Genomic DNA, 12,517 nt, shown 5'->3' on the forward strand with positions numbered 1-12,517 from the left:
GACTGCCTGGACAAGCATATTCCCAGCATGAAGACAGGTCCAGAGAGAACTGTGCAAAGTGACACTATCTGACTATATTCAGAGGAGATCCAGGTGGCATCCATTAAGAAAAAAAAATGAACAAAGACCCCCGACTCACCAATTTCTCCCCAACTCTTCACCTACACGGTTCAATTCTCCTGTCATTAGTGCCTCACTCCTGCGGTCTCCTGTGTGTCTTCAGAGACACTGATGTAGGGGCAGTGCTTTTCTGGGTGGGGGGGCGTCGTGCCCATTTGCAGCATTCACCTGATAGGACCCTCTGCAGGTGAAGACACTATGCAGGCATGTTTTGTTTGAGGAAGGGATAAATTAAGAGGAGGGGGAGGAGGAATTTAGGGGCAGAGCTTTGGAATTCACCAAATCCACCTCTGGACACACCATTCCATTTGTGTAACACCAGCCCTGGATGGAGGGAAGGGACCTCGTTATGGTCAAAGGTCATTACCATAAAACTCCCCCAAATCAACTGACTCCTAAGCCAGGGTACTTTCTGCTTTATTTTTTACTTTGCCTTAAGTGCAGAGAATTGCTTCTAGAAGTTTCTTTGATTTAATTTTGTCTAGCATCAGGAAAGGTAAAGTGACATCAAGCTAACCTCTACCACCCTCGTTCAGTGGCCACCAAGGGAGGCTGGACTTGAAGTGGGTTTTGGATTCTACAGTTATCACTGATGCAGTGAGGTAATGGTCAGGCGATTGGTTTTATGAAATTAACTCTGAAATATTTCCTGTCTCTTTTGAAAGCAGAACTTTGTTTCAGTTACTGTAACTCACTTTGGAGATAATGTGGCGGCTCTTAACTCTGTAAATCATTCCGTGGCCTTTGCAATTTGGGAACACAAACTTATTATGTCACAGACCCCAGTCTGGGACGGGAACTCTGCCACAGAATACCCTATGATGAGTGCCAAGAGAGAGGAATAGGGTCTTTAGAGCTATCTGTGCTTTGAGGTTATCTGGGCCCCATGCCTGGGTCTCAGTGGACCCACTCATGTTTAATCCTTGTTCCCATCATGAAGCCCAGCTTCCTCTCCACCTGGGGTCCCAGCCCAGCCTCTACTACCAACATCCCATGGGCAAGTTAATCGACCCTTCAAAGCATCAGTCTTCCCATCTATAAAATGGGTTCAATAAAATATACCCTGCCAACCTTTCAGCTTTCTCGTGTTTTTGAGAGGAGAAGCAAATGAGAAAATAGAAAGCATCTGAAGAACGGCGAAGTGTTAAACAGAAGGGATCATGTATGTTTCCTCTTTGACTGCTCCCACCCTGCCTTCAGCTGAGATGTAGGGGGAATTCCTCTCCTCCCACTCCCCATCAGTGGTCATTGCTATTATCTGGAGAAAGGGATAATCCCTGATATTCCTTGGGTACCACTCTATGAAGGCGCTTAGCACACCCGTGCCCCTAGTGTCATTTATCATGAGGTGGTAAGCAATTAGATTTGGGGGAGGGGTGGGGAAGGGAAAGACAAGTTCAAAATTATATTATTTGCAAAAAATCCATTCTTTCCTCTCAGCATGCCTGCTTTATTGACTGCCTTCCTTTTCAATCAGCTTCTAGTCACTATATCATATTTCAAAAGAAAAGAAAACCACCCTGTTAATATAAAAGTGTCCATGAATATAAATGTCCTTCCATGTTCCCTATTTTAATTTTTTGGTTCCACATCTCCATTTCTTTTCTATTCTCTTGGCCAGTTTCTCTCTGCTTCTTCAAGATGCTGCTCAAAGGAGCATCTCCAGGAAGTGTTTTTAGCTCCAGCCATGCTGAGCTGCACAAGATTCCTTTCTCATCTGCCCATCTCCTCTGGGCTCTGAACAGACCTGGTTAACGCCACCTTATCCTTTAGCGTTGATGTTAGGTGTTGCTTCCTCCAGGCAGCCTTCCCAGACTCTACCTGACAGGGTTAGGGCCTGTGCTCTGGGTGCCTGAGGGATTCTGTGCTTGCCTCCTCAGGGTTGGTGATGCTGTCCTGGGCCCACGTCTGTCTCTCTACTTGGCTGTGTGCTCCTTGAGTGCTGGAGCTCTGTCTTTCAGCAGCTTAACCACAGAACTTAGTGCAGGCCTGCCACACAGTAGGGATTCAATATATGTTCTTTTCCATCCTTTATTTCCCCTACCCCAGGCAAGCATGCAGCATGACTGTGTGAAATCCCACAAGACTCTGCAATGCTCAGGGCTCCGCCCCTATCCTTAGACTTACCATGACCAGTATCTTCCTTCCCTGCAGCCATGCTCCAAACACACCGAGATGTTTTTTGGTTCCAGAATACTCTAAGCTTGTCCCAACCCCAGGGCCTTTGCTTCTGCTGCTTCCTCTGCCTGAAGTTCTTCACTCAGCTTTTTGCATGACTGGGTTCTGCTCTTCTCTCAGGTCTCAACTCAAATGTCACCTCCCAATCTAAGCTAGGTCCTCCTTTTATTCTGTCACAGCACTTTATTTTCTTCATAGAGCTCATCACAATTTATGATTTCATCTATTGATGTGCATACTCATTTTTTCCCCCATCACCTCCCATTAGAGTGCAAATGCCACGAAGGCAGGAGCTCACCTACTGTTGTATCCCCAGGGCACAGCCCACAAGGATTTGCTGAGTAAATATTTGTTCAATGAATGAACGAATCAGTTAGGGCAGTGGGAAATGATTCAGATGTGCTGCTCCCCCAGTCTCTGCCAAGTTTGGAAGGGCTGCAATCCCAGTCTCACCCAGCCCCTCTTTCCCATTAAAGGGCTGAGGCGGTGTATCCCACCTATGGGAGGGGTTATCCAGCACGAACAAAGAGGGGGACAAAGCACAATTCTTGAGTTTCTGGGAAACTTAAATATTGAACTGAATCATAACAGCAGCCAAGGGGAGTGGGGGAGAACGACAGAAAGTCCCGAAACGGAGCCACCAGCAGTGACAGGGGAGAGAAACACTGCGTCTGTGCCTTACAGAGGCTGCACCGGCCCTTTTATGTGGCAGCTGTTCAACTGACCCCACCCCCCACCCGCTTCAACTTGAAAGCAGCTGTGGAAGCCCGCAGGCTGATGCGACCGTGAAGGACGCGGGATCTGGGGTGCCAGCCATTGCCAGCGTAAGCGACAATGCCCCGCGGCCCCGCCCTTCCCCGAATGGGGGCCTTTCTGGGCAGAGCGGGGTCACGGGGACCGCTTGCTGAGGAACTGGCCACCGGCACCCGCCTCCCTGCCTTGCCTCGCCCCTCCCCTGCCCGCTGTTGTGCTTTCGCAGTGGAGGAGGATAAAATCAACAACCCAACCCGGGGCTCCGGCTGACAGTGGGGGGTGGGGTGCAGGGGGGGTGCGGGGGGGGGGGCGCCGGAGGGCTGGAGTGGTGTGCAGGCTGCGGCCCAGCGACCGGCGGGGCTGGGGAGCCAGGATCCAGCCGAGGTGAGCGCTGATGGAGAAGTCAACCCCCCCGCACAGGCTTAAAGGGTAGTGGGGCCGCCAGGTCCCAAAGTTTGGGGTTGGCTGCGGATTGCATTCTAGGATTATTTACTAGGCGCATCCTTTCGCCCAGCGGTTCTCGTTCTCGAAGTGGGTCCCCTCTCCAGGATCACCTGGGAACTTGTTAGAGATGCAAATTCTTGAGCCCTAGCCCAGACTCCAGCGAACCAGAAAGTCCGGCTGAGCAGCCATCTGGATTTTAACAAGCCCTCCAGGTGATTCTAAGGTAAGCTCGGGTGTGCGAACCACTGCTCTGACCAGGGAAGCTCCAGTCGGCTCACCCGTGAGCTAGGAATAACAGGAAGCACCCGGCAGAGTCGTTCTAGGTGCTCAGTAAACAGGAGTGAAAGCCAGGGGAAGGAGACGGCATTTGGAGAACGTGGGCCGGCTTTCTCCAGGCCTCTGCACCCAGGGACCTCACGCGAGCCTCCCAGGCCCCAAGCGCAGGGCAGACCAAAAGGCCCGGATGTTCCGAAGCCCCGCCTACACAACAGGGGGTACTCTCTGCTTGTGCCCTGATTGGCTGCTGCTCAACGTTTCCAGTTTTCTGATTGATTTCCTGGGCTGTCAGTGCCATGGGTCGTTCCTCCCCGCCCCCCTCCCCCAGCCTCCCTCCCCCCTCCCCCCTGGGGTTATTGGCTGGACGCCACCCCCTGTGCCCACCTCAGCTCCTCCTGGCCCCCCGGAGTTATGTGGCAGTAGAGCGAAAGTGTGGAAGCCCCACGATAGGTGCCATTTCTGCAGAGATAAAGTCTATGGGGTGTGACTTGAATCCATTTCAAATAGCAGCAAAGCTCGTCAGTTTGGGGATGTGCTCAGTATATCCCGGGGGTGTATATTACACACATGGGCAATTTCACCAGGTACCAGATTTAACCATCTAGCAGAGAAGCCTCCAGAAGCCCACGGAAGCTTGCCGAGTTCCTGGCAAGCGGCTTCTTGCTGGCAGCTCAGGTTCTTCCCTACACGCCCTCTGCCCCAGAGAGCAGGGGGCTGGAACACGGAGCCTCTGGGGGCGCCACCCCTCCCGCCTACCCCCAGCCTGGAAACGTCTCCCTTCCGGCAGGACGCTGTCCCCACCAGCACCAAGCCTTGGCGTTATGGGGCTTTAGAATAGGGCTGGCCCCTTTCTTTGCTGGCCCAGGCGCGTCATGTCCTTTAGGCGGCTTGCTTAGCCTCCTGGCCCTCGCCCTCAAAACAAGGTTGAGCAAGGCCTATGTCACAGGCCGTGCTTGTGAGGTTTTGAGCTCTGGCACTTAGTGAATACGCAATAACTTCCAGTTTTTTCCATCTTTTAGTTTATTATTGTGAGTTTCTATGTGACATGGCAGTCATTTCCTCTCTGGGCCTCAGTTTCCTCATTTACACAGTTAGGGGTTCTAGCAACACGTTTCTGACTGCCCACTCATTCCCCCTCATTGGATAAGGGCACAAAGGCCCCATGTGTTTCCTAAGGCTCTGTCCCCTGGGCCACTGCAATCTCCCGAACCACACCAGGGCTGCAGCCACTCCCACCAACCTCCAGTAGAGCTTTAAATTCCTCTCCCACCCCAAACCCCCCAAGTCCTGCCAGCTCAGAGCCCTCCCTTCCAGCAGAGATTTCCCCTTGGGGGCAAGGCGGCTGGCAGTTTTTCCTGTCCTATCAGCAGTTTAAGATTGATTTCTTGAGTCAGAGGGCAAGTAAATCATTCTTGCTGCTTGATTCTCAAAAAGCAATTTCCAGAGCCAGGGTGGGAGATGAGAGGGGAGAGGTGGGGAGGAGCCATGGAGAAGGGCCATTTTGTGGGAAGGGAATTATGCATTTCTTCTCCCCCACATTTTATTATGAAAAGCTTCAAATGTACTTATAAGTTCAAATAATTGTGCAATAAATGTTCCCGTACCCACTGCCTTAACATCTGACTGCGCTGGCTCTGTCACCCATCCATTGGATTACCTCTTTTAAAAGAGTTGGGTGAGACATTGTAAGACTTCATTCCCAAACAGTCCCAAATGTTCAAGGAAGAGGGGCTTGATTTTATGGGGTTGGGGTAGGGGGGTCTCAGAGGTCCGGCACATGGGGCTCCCCCCGCCCCCTGCCATCTTGTGGTCCCCTGTACTGGGGGCTTGCCCACCTATTTCGTCTCTGTCTAGAAATGTCCCAGGAATCCTGACCTGTCTAACCTCATCCCTTGTCGCTCCTATTCTGGCCTCAGTTCTCTTATCTGTGCAATGGGATCATACAGCAACCACCCCATGGGACCATTGTGAGGATTAAACAAGCAGATACTGGTGAGAAGCTTTGCACAGCACCTTCGGATCGCATCTGTGAACGGGAGCTGCCATCACGATTGGCTTTAGCTCACACCATTTGCTCCCATCGCTGACCTGGGAGCTCCTTGGGACAGGGACCCTGGTTCATTTTACTGTCCCGGGACCCAGTGCAGGGCCGGCTCTCTGCGGATCTCTGCAAATCTCTGCGAATGTGAGCCAAGTCAGCGTTTACTGGGGTGAATTGGAGAGGCTGGGCTCGGGCAGTTAACATCTACCCTGTGCGCCCCAGGCACACGGGAGGGGGTGCTCGGCCATCTCTCTGCTCACTCTGGGGCAGCCTCCATGCTAAGTGCTTTTCAAGCCTGAGACTCTCACGATGTCCCAGGAAGTAGGAATACATTATCTCCACTTTCCAGAGGCAGGGACGGAGATTTTCAAAGGCACTGGTGCGAGTCACTCAGCCTGTAGGGACCAAAGCTAGGACTTGAGCCCAGGCGTGGCTTAACCCCCGCAGCGCACACGCGTAACCGCTGCACCACACCCCTGGGTGCAATGTCCTGGCCTGCTGCCCACCTGCTGTGGGGTCTCTCTCAGGGCTGCAGTTTCCTCTTTGATCCAGGGATGGGGTTGGAAGAGGTGATTTCTAAAATCCCCTCCGGTTCTAAAAGTCTATGGCTCTCTGTAAGGAGGTCCCCAGGGAGGCTTCAGCAGGAGGGTTTAAGGTTAGACAGGAGACACATCCTGACCCAGATATCAGACAATGAGACTGGTCAGCAGAGAAGGACCCAAGCTGCCCTTCACGGGTAGTCTCAGGAGTTGGGGTCTCTCCTCTGATGGTTCTGGGGTCCAGGCAGGATTTGTTGTCTGGTCTTACTGGCAGCCTGGAACTTTTCTAAGCCTGGGTGTTCTCCTTTCTTATCTTTGGGGTTCACAGGGAGAATCAACTGGGTGGGTGTTGCTGTTACCATTTTCCCCAAGAAATACCCTTCCTACTCTTCCCTCTGCTCCCCAGTTCCCCAGGCTGCTGCAGCAAGCTTTCCCTACCCATCCTGGCCCTCGTGGTACCCTCTGTGTCAGCTTCCAGCTTCTGGCTCCATGACCCAGCTCCCATCCCTGAGGACCAGACACCGTGGGACTCAGTACTTGCTCTGGCCTCTCCTTCCCTCTCTGCCTGCAGCCAAGCCTGGAGGGTGGAGGGCAGGCAGGCCCCCAGGTATCCTGGCCGGATAGGAGAGCCTGCCTGGCAGGACCCTCTCTCCACCATCCCCTGCTCCCCTGGGGGCTGGACACAGCACCAGCCATTGGCCTTGCGCCTGCTCAGTACCCACGCTGCTCGAGTTCACGTTCTGGCTATGCGTGATCTTGGTAAGTCACTGTCCTCTCTGTGCCTCAGTTCCCCCATCTGTAAACAGGACCATCGTAATAGCTATTGATGGGGTTCTGGTGAGTGTTATATCAAGAATTTAGAACCTGGCCTGACAGCTGGTGAACACTCAATAAATGTCAATCACCACCATTGTTAATTATTGTTATTACTATAACTGACTACCTGCTCCCTCATCTGGGCCTTGGGCTCCCGCCATGCGGGGTTGTCCCCTACTCGCCCTGCCTTCCTGCCCCCACGCCTGTGCGCCATGATTTCTTCTCCCTGGAAGGCCCTCTGTCCTGTCTCCCGCCAGCCCCCTGGAACCATCTCTATCCTGCCCCCATGCAATGTTCCTAGTCTTCCCTCCTGGGGATTCCCTCAACCCTCAGCCTGGGCCCTTGTCCTCCCCGACAGTCCTTATTTTCCTTCTTCCGGAATTCTGGAAATCCATGCCTTTCTCTGTTCTCCCACCATCTGGCAACTCCTGCAGGTGGAAACAGGGTGTTATATTCAGAGGCGGGTTCTAGAGAGGGGTCAGGACTCTCCAGCTGGCCGTTCACTAGGACACAGAAGGAAACTGTTCTGTAAAATGGGAATACTAATAATAATAACTACCTCACCAGCTGCTATGTAAATTAAACAAGAGGAGGCTCGTAAAGAACTTAGTATAATGCCTGGCACAGAATCAGCACTCAGTTGGTGGTAGCTTTTACTATTAAGATTATTGTGCTGTTTGCTCCTTGAAGGTAATGAAGGGATGCTGCCTCCTTAGGCACAGATGGGGAAACTGAGTTCAAGGCTGTACTGACAGATGGCAGTGGGGATGGGACTGCTGACTCCCAGGCCAGGCCGACTTGTGGTGTGATCTTTGTCTCAGTTTCCCCTTCTGCACTGGAGGTAGTGGGATTATTTTCTTCTTTCCAAGGGTGCTTACAAAGTGCATCCTTCCCGGGCCGGCTCGTGGCCTTCCTCAGCGGCCCTCACGCAGCCCCCGAAGCAGCTCTGCTAACACCTGTAACCTCAGCCTCCGTGCCTGCTCCTTAAATCACTGGGCCCAAGGCGCTGCAGTTTCAACAGCTACATATCACTCGTAATTAAGGAGTCCGTCCCAGGGAGGGGAAGTTTACTTTCTGCCGGAGCCACTAAATCCATTTCCCAGTTGTAGAGAGGATAAAGCATCGCGCTGACCTAACACTCGGCGACGCTTAACGACGCGCCCGCTGGCTTGCTCGGAGGGCCGGGGAGCTGCAGCTGAGAGGGGCGAAGGTGGGGAGAGCAAGAGGTCAGATGACAACCCTGGAACAAGAGGGTAGTCTTGTTTGGTGAGATGTGGAAGGTGTAGGGAGTTGGGTCTGCACCTACCTGCCTGGGCCGTTTGAGAAAGCAGATGAGTCTCCACAGCTTGGCCTGGGTGGGCACAAGGGGCCATTCTGTGAGAGGCTGTAGAGAGGCCCCAGAGCCGGGTGGCCTGGGTTTGGAAACAAGCTCTGCCTCTTACTGGCTGTGTGACCTTGGGCAAGTTACCTAACCTCTCTGAACCTCAAGTCCCTCGATTATTAAAACGGTAACAATAAAAGTACCTACCTCACTGGGTTGTGAGGATTAAATGAGCTGCTATATATAAAGTGCTTGGGACAATTCCTGGCACCCTATAACTACAAAATCCACCCCTATGTTTTTATGTCTGGGCTGTCCTGCATTAAAATAAATCCGTGACTATCTTGAGGGACATGGGGACTCTCTTGGCTCTTCTCCCATGGCAGGCACATAGTAGGGCTTGTAAATATTGGTTAAGTCAAGAAACATGTAAATGTGAGGCGTGCAGGAATGAATGGTCTGTCTGTTTCCCCACTAGGCTCTGAACTCTGCTGGAGAAGGGCTGGTAACAGCTCTGTGGGTCCGGGGACAAGTTGCACACAAAATGTGTGTGCTGCCTGACTAAGTTCTCTGCTTCTTCCAGGCCCACTCATGGGTCAGGGAGGTTCATGTGGGCTTCGACTGTCTCGTCTCCACCCCTGCATCGGGTCATCAGGTCCCCATAGTGGGAGGGTGACAATCGAAGAGCTTGCAGGGACAAACTCTGGCCCATCCCAGTTTCTGCCTCTGTAAAATGGGTATGCTGACCCCACCTCCACCCTCGGCCTGACTTCATGGGGCTGCTGGGACGGCCTGCTGACGGTGCAGCCCAAGCATTCCACTTAGTCCTAATTGAAAGAAGGCTGGCACCTGTCTTCCAGGCCAAGGCCCTTGATCCAGCCATCCAGCCATCTGCCATATGGCCCCAGGATTGGAGAGGAGGCACGTCCCTTTGTCTTCCTCGCAGCTCATGTGATGGGACAGTCGTGGGCTCTGGCTTCCAGTGAACCTGAGCTCAAATCCCATCCCACTCACTTGCTGTGAAACCATGAGCCCATGCCCTAACCTCTCTGGGCAGTTTGTAGTTTTCTCCCTTGCAAATCAAGCACCCTAGGATCTGCCTCAGAGCTTGCAGAAAGGACTAGAAGGGAGATACGGGCCACACCGGCCGATTGCAGAGGGCAGCGTGAGCCACGGTCAAGAGCGCTCCTTTGCAGGGCTGTTCAGAGAGGGAGGGAGGGGGGATTCTAGAAGCCTGTCCAGGAGGCGGTTGGCAGGCTTGGGCCTTTGGGACTAAAGCTGGGAAGGGCCTGTCCTTGCCTGATGATCCAGTCAGTTCCAAAATGCTCCTCTGAGCCCCAAACCCATCTGTCTCGCCCCTCTTTGATTCGGCTCTCAGCCAGAGACTTCAGCTAGCCGGGAGGCCTATGGGTGGGCAGGTGGGCAAAGTGGGTGTCATTCTGCCGGGCCCTTCAAGACTCCAGGTGCCTCTGTGTCCGGCTTGGAGGACCCTGGCCACTCCCTCTGGGCTGCCCTGCTAGCTCCCCATCCTGGAAGCTTGGGCTGGTGGGAGGAGGCCCACGGCGGCCCTTAGGCTTGCAGCCCTGACTTCACCACCCCAGCGGCCCATTTTCTGCCGTCACCGGCTGTTGAGTGGGATCACATGGCTTCCTGGTACCATCTCAGAGGACCATCTCCGTCCAGTGCCCGGTCCTGCAATACCTCCTACATCTGTTGCCATCTTTCCAATTTGTCCACTTATTGCCTGAGCCCTGGGCTGGCTCCTGACTTCCCTCACCTTGCAACGGTCTGCCCTGCCCTGGTAAAGCTGCCAGCAGATCCGGCGGGAGCAGAGAATAGGAAGAGCTGTCGTTTTTGAGAGTGCTAATGGTGAATTAGGGACACAGCCTCTCACCCAGCTGCTGCACTACTTCTGCCAACAGTGGGACGGGGAGGTGCTGCTGTAGCCCCATTGAACAGACAGGAAAACTGAGCTGCAGGCTGTGCTCCAGTTAGAGGTGGAGTGGTGCACAGATTAGGCCCTAGGGACTCTGGAGACAGACAGCCTGAGTTTGAAACCTAGTTCTAGCCCTACTGGACTCCTGTCCTTGAGCAAATTCTTTTAACCTCTCAGTTTTCATACCTGTAAACCGGGACCAACCTTAGAGAGCTGTTATGATAATTAAATGAGTGAACAGAGCAGTGCCTGGCCTATAGTAAATGCTCAATAAACATCAGCCGCTTTTATTATTATTACTTGCAGAACTGGGTTTAAATTTCATATCTGAATCCGAAGGCCACATTCAACCTCCTCAACTGTCTGAGGAGACAATTTCTATTTCTAGTTAATCTGATTTAAGAGAGGGGTAGTTCTCCAACTGGGGATTGTCCAGACATCTCCTGTTTCCGGTTTGGAGGACCTTGGTTGCTCAGAGTAGGTAGGAGGGTGTCCGGGGGGAGGGAGAGGGCTTGGAGAGTAACCTGCCCAACAGTAGCCCAGACCTAGTGCACAGGATACTGGGGGGTTCTGGGGTGGGAGTGGAGATTTGAGTTTGCACCTTTTCCCTCTCAGCACCCCAGATATTCTCTGCAGCTCCGGCCAGGATCCCAGCCTGCCGGAACAGCTTGCAACCGCTTGAGTCCCTGGCCACTGCAACTGCCTGGGGCCAGTTAATATAATTAGTCCAAGCCCAGCAGGTGGCTCATCCACTCACGCTCCAGAAGAGAGGAATGAGCTAATCATTTCCCATCCAGCAGGCGTCCTGGGGTGTGGAGGGGGCTGCAGCTCTGGCTTTTCCTCCCAGCGACCCTGCCTCAGGACTCCCAAGGATGCTCAGACCTGCGGCCTCCACCCACTGACCACTTTAAACATCAGCTGTGTACTGGTTCTTCCGGGGAGGCATCCCATCGCCCCCACAGCTGTCTTGGGCATGGGCAGGCTTCTGGAAAGGGAATTCTGCAGACGGAACCCTACTTTTCCACTGGCATCCTTCAGAGAAGCCGAGCTGCGTTTCTTCAGTTTTTCTCAGGCCTCCTAGAGCATCAGCAGGCTTTTGAGGGGGGCAGGGTCTGTCCTCAGTCTGCAGTTCTCCCCATCCCACGTCCAGCCATAGGTATGTCTCCCTCCCTAGTCAAGAGAGGCCCAATGGTCAGTCCTAGGAATCTTCTCATTTTTCTCGAGAGGTGGGCTAGACTAGCAGTCTATTAAATTTGGTTCAATAATCTGATCTTAGAAAATGGGGATCTGGGCTCCTGGAAATCCTAGGCTCTGTCCTGGCCTCACGAAGTTAAGCTCAGCCTCCATAACCTAGGATCTCCTTCACCCTTGTTTCTTCTGGGCAACCTCACCAGCCCCAGCATGAGCTTCCTTGATGGGAAGATCCAAAGAGACCTCCACATGAACTTGTTACCTAAAGCCACAAAACTGGGGAGTGACAGAGCCAGAATGGAGGTGGCCAGATGGCTTAATAAAGCACCCAACGTTCATAAGGATAGATGTCGAGATCAATGGATGAGAATTGAAAGTCCAAAAGTAAACTCTTAGATTTAACAGTCAATTGACTTTTTGACAAGGGTGCTAAGACAATGCAGTGAGGAAAGAAGAACCTGTTCAACAAATGGTTCTGGGACCCCTGGCTGTCCGCATGTCAAAGAATACAGTTAGATCCCTCACCCCACATGCAAAAATTAACTCAAAACGGATCAGGGACCCAAACATAAGAGCTAAAACTATAAAACTCTTAGAAGAAAAATAGGGGAATAAATCTTTATGACCTTGGATTAAGCAAAGCCTTTTTAGATGTGACAACAGAAGTACAAATATCAAAAGAAAAAAATAAATAAATTGAACCTCATCGAAATAAAAATCTTTTATGCTTCAAAGGACACCCATCAAGAAATTACAAAGACAACCCACAGAATGGCAGAAAATACTTGGAAATCAAGTATCTGATAAGAGAACTGTATCCAGAATAGATAAAAAAAAAAAAAACCTTTAAAGGTTTTTGTAAAGGTTTTAACTCAATTTAAAAATGGGCAAAGGACCTGAAT

General features: G+C 52.2%; 1 protein-coding gene and 1 long non-coding RNA gene across 2 annotated transcripts in view; one reads left to right on the top strand and one right to left on the bottom strand.

The window, feature by feature from the left end:
• The window catches only part of IGSF21 (immunoglobin superfamily member 21), a 142,858-nt gene that overhangs the window by 19,739 nt on the left and 110,602 nt on the right, over positions 1-12,517 (bottom strand). The window lies entirely within an intron of this gene.
• Positions 3,112-6,834, top strand: LOC143664339 (uncharacterized). The gene is made up of 3 exons (XR_013166402.1): positions 3,112-3,122; positions 3,566-3,718; positions 6,758-6,834. It is a non-coding gene; the product is annotated as an uncharacterized LOC143664339 (long non-coding RNA).

The sequence above is a fragment of the Tamandua tetradactyla genome, chromosome 2 (assembly GCF_023851605.1).
Source record: "Tamandua tetradactyla isolate mTamTet1 chromosome 2, mTamTet1.pri, whole genome shotgun sequence".
NCBI lineage: Eukaryota > Metazoa > Chordata > Mammalia > Pilosa > Myrmecophagidae > Tamandua > Tamandua tetradactyla.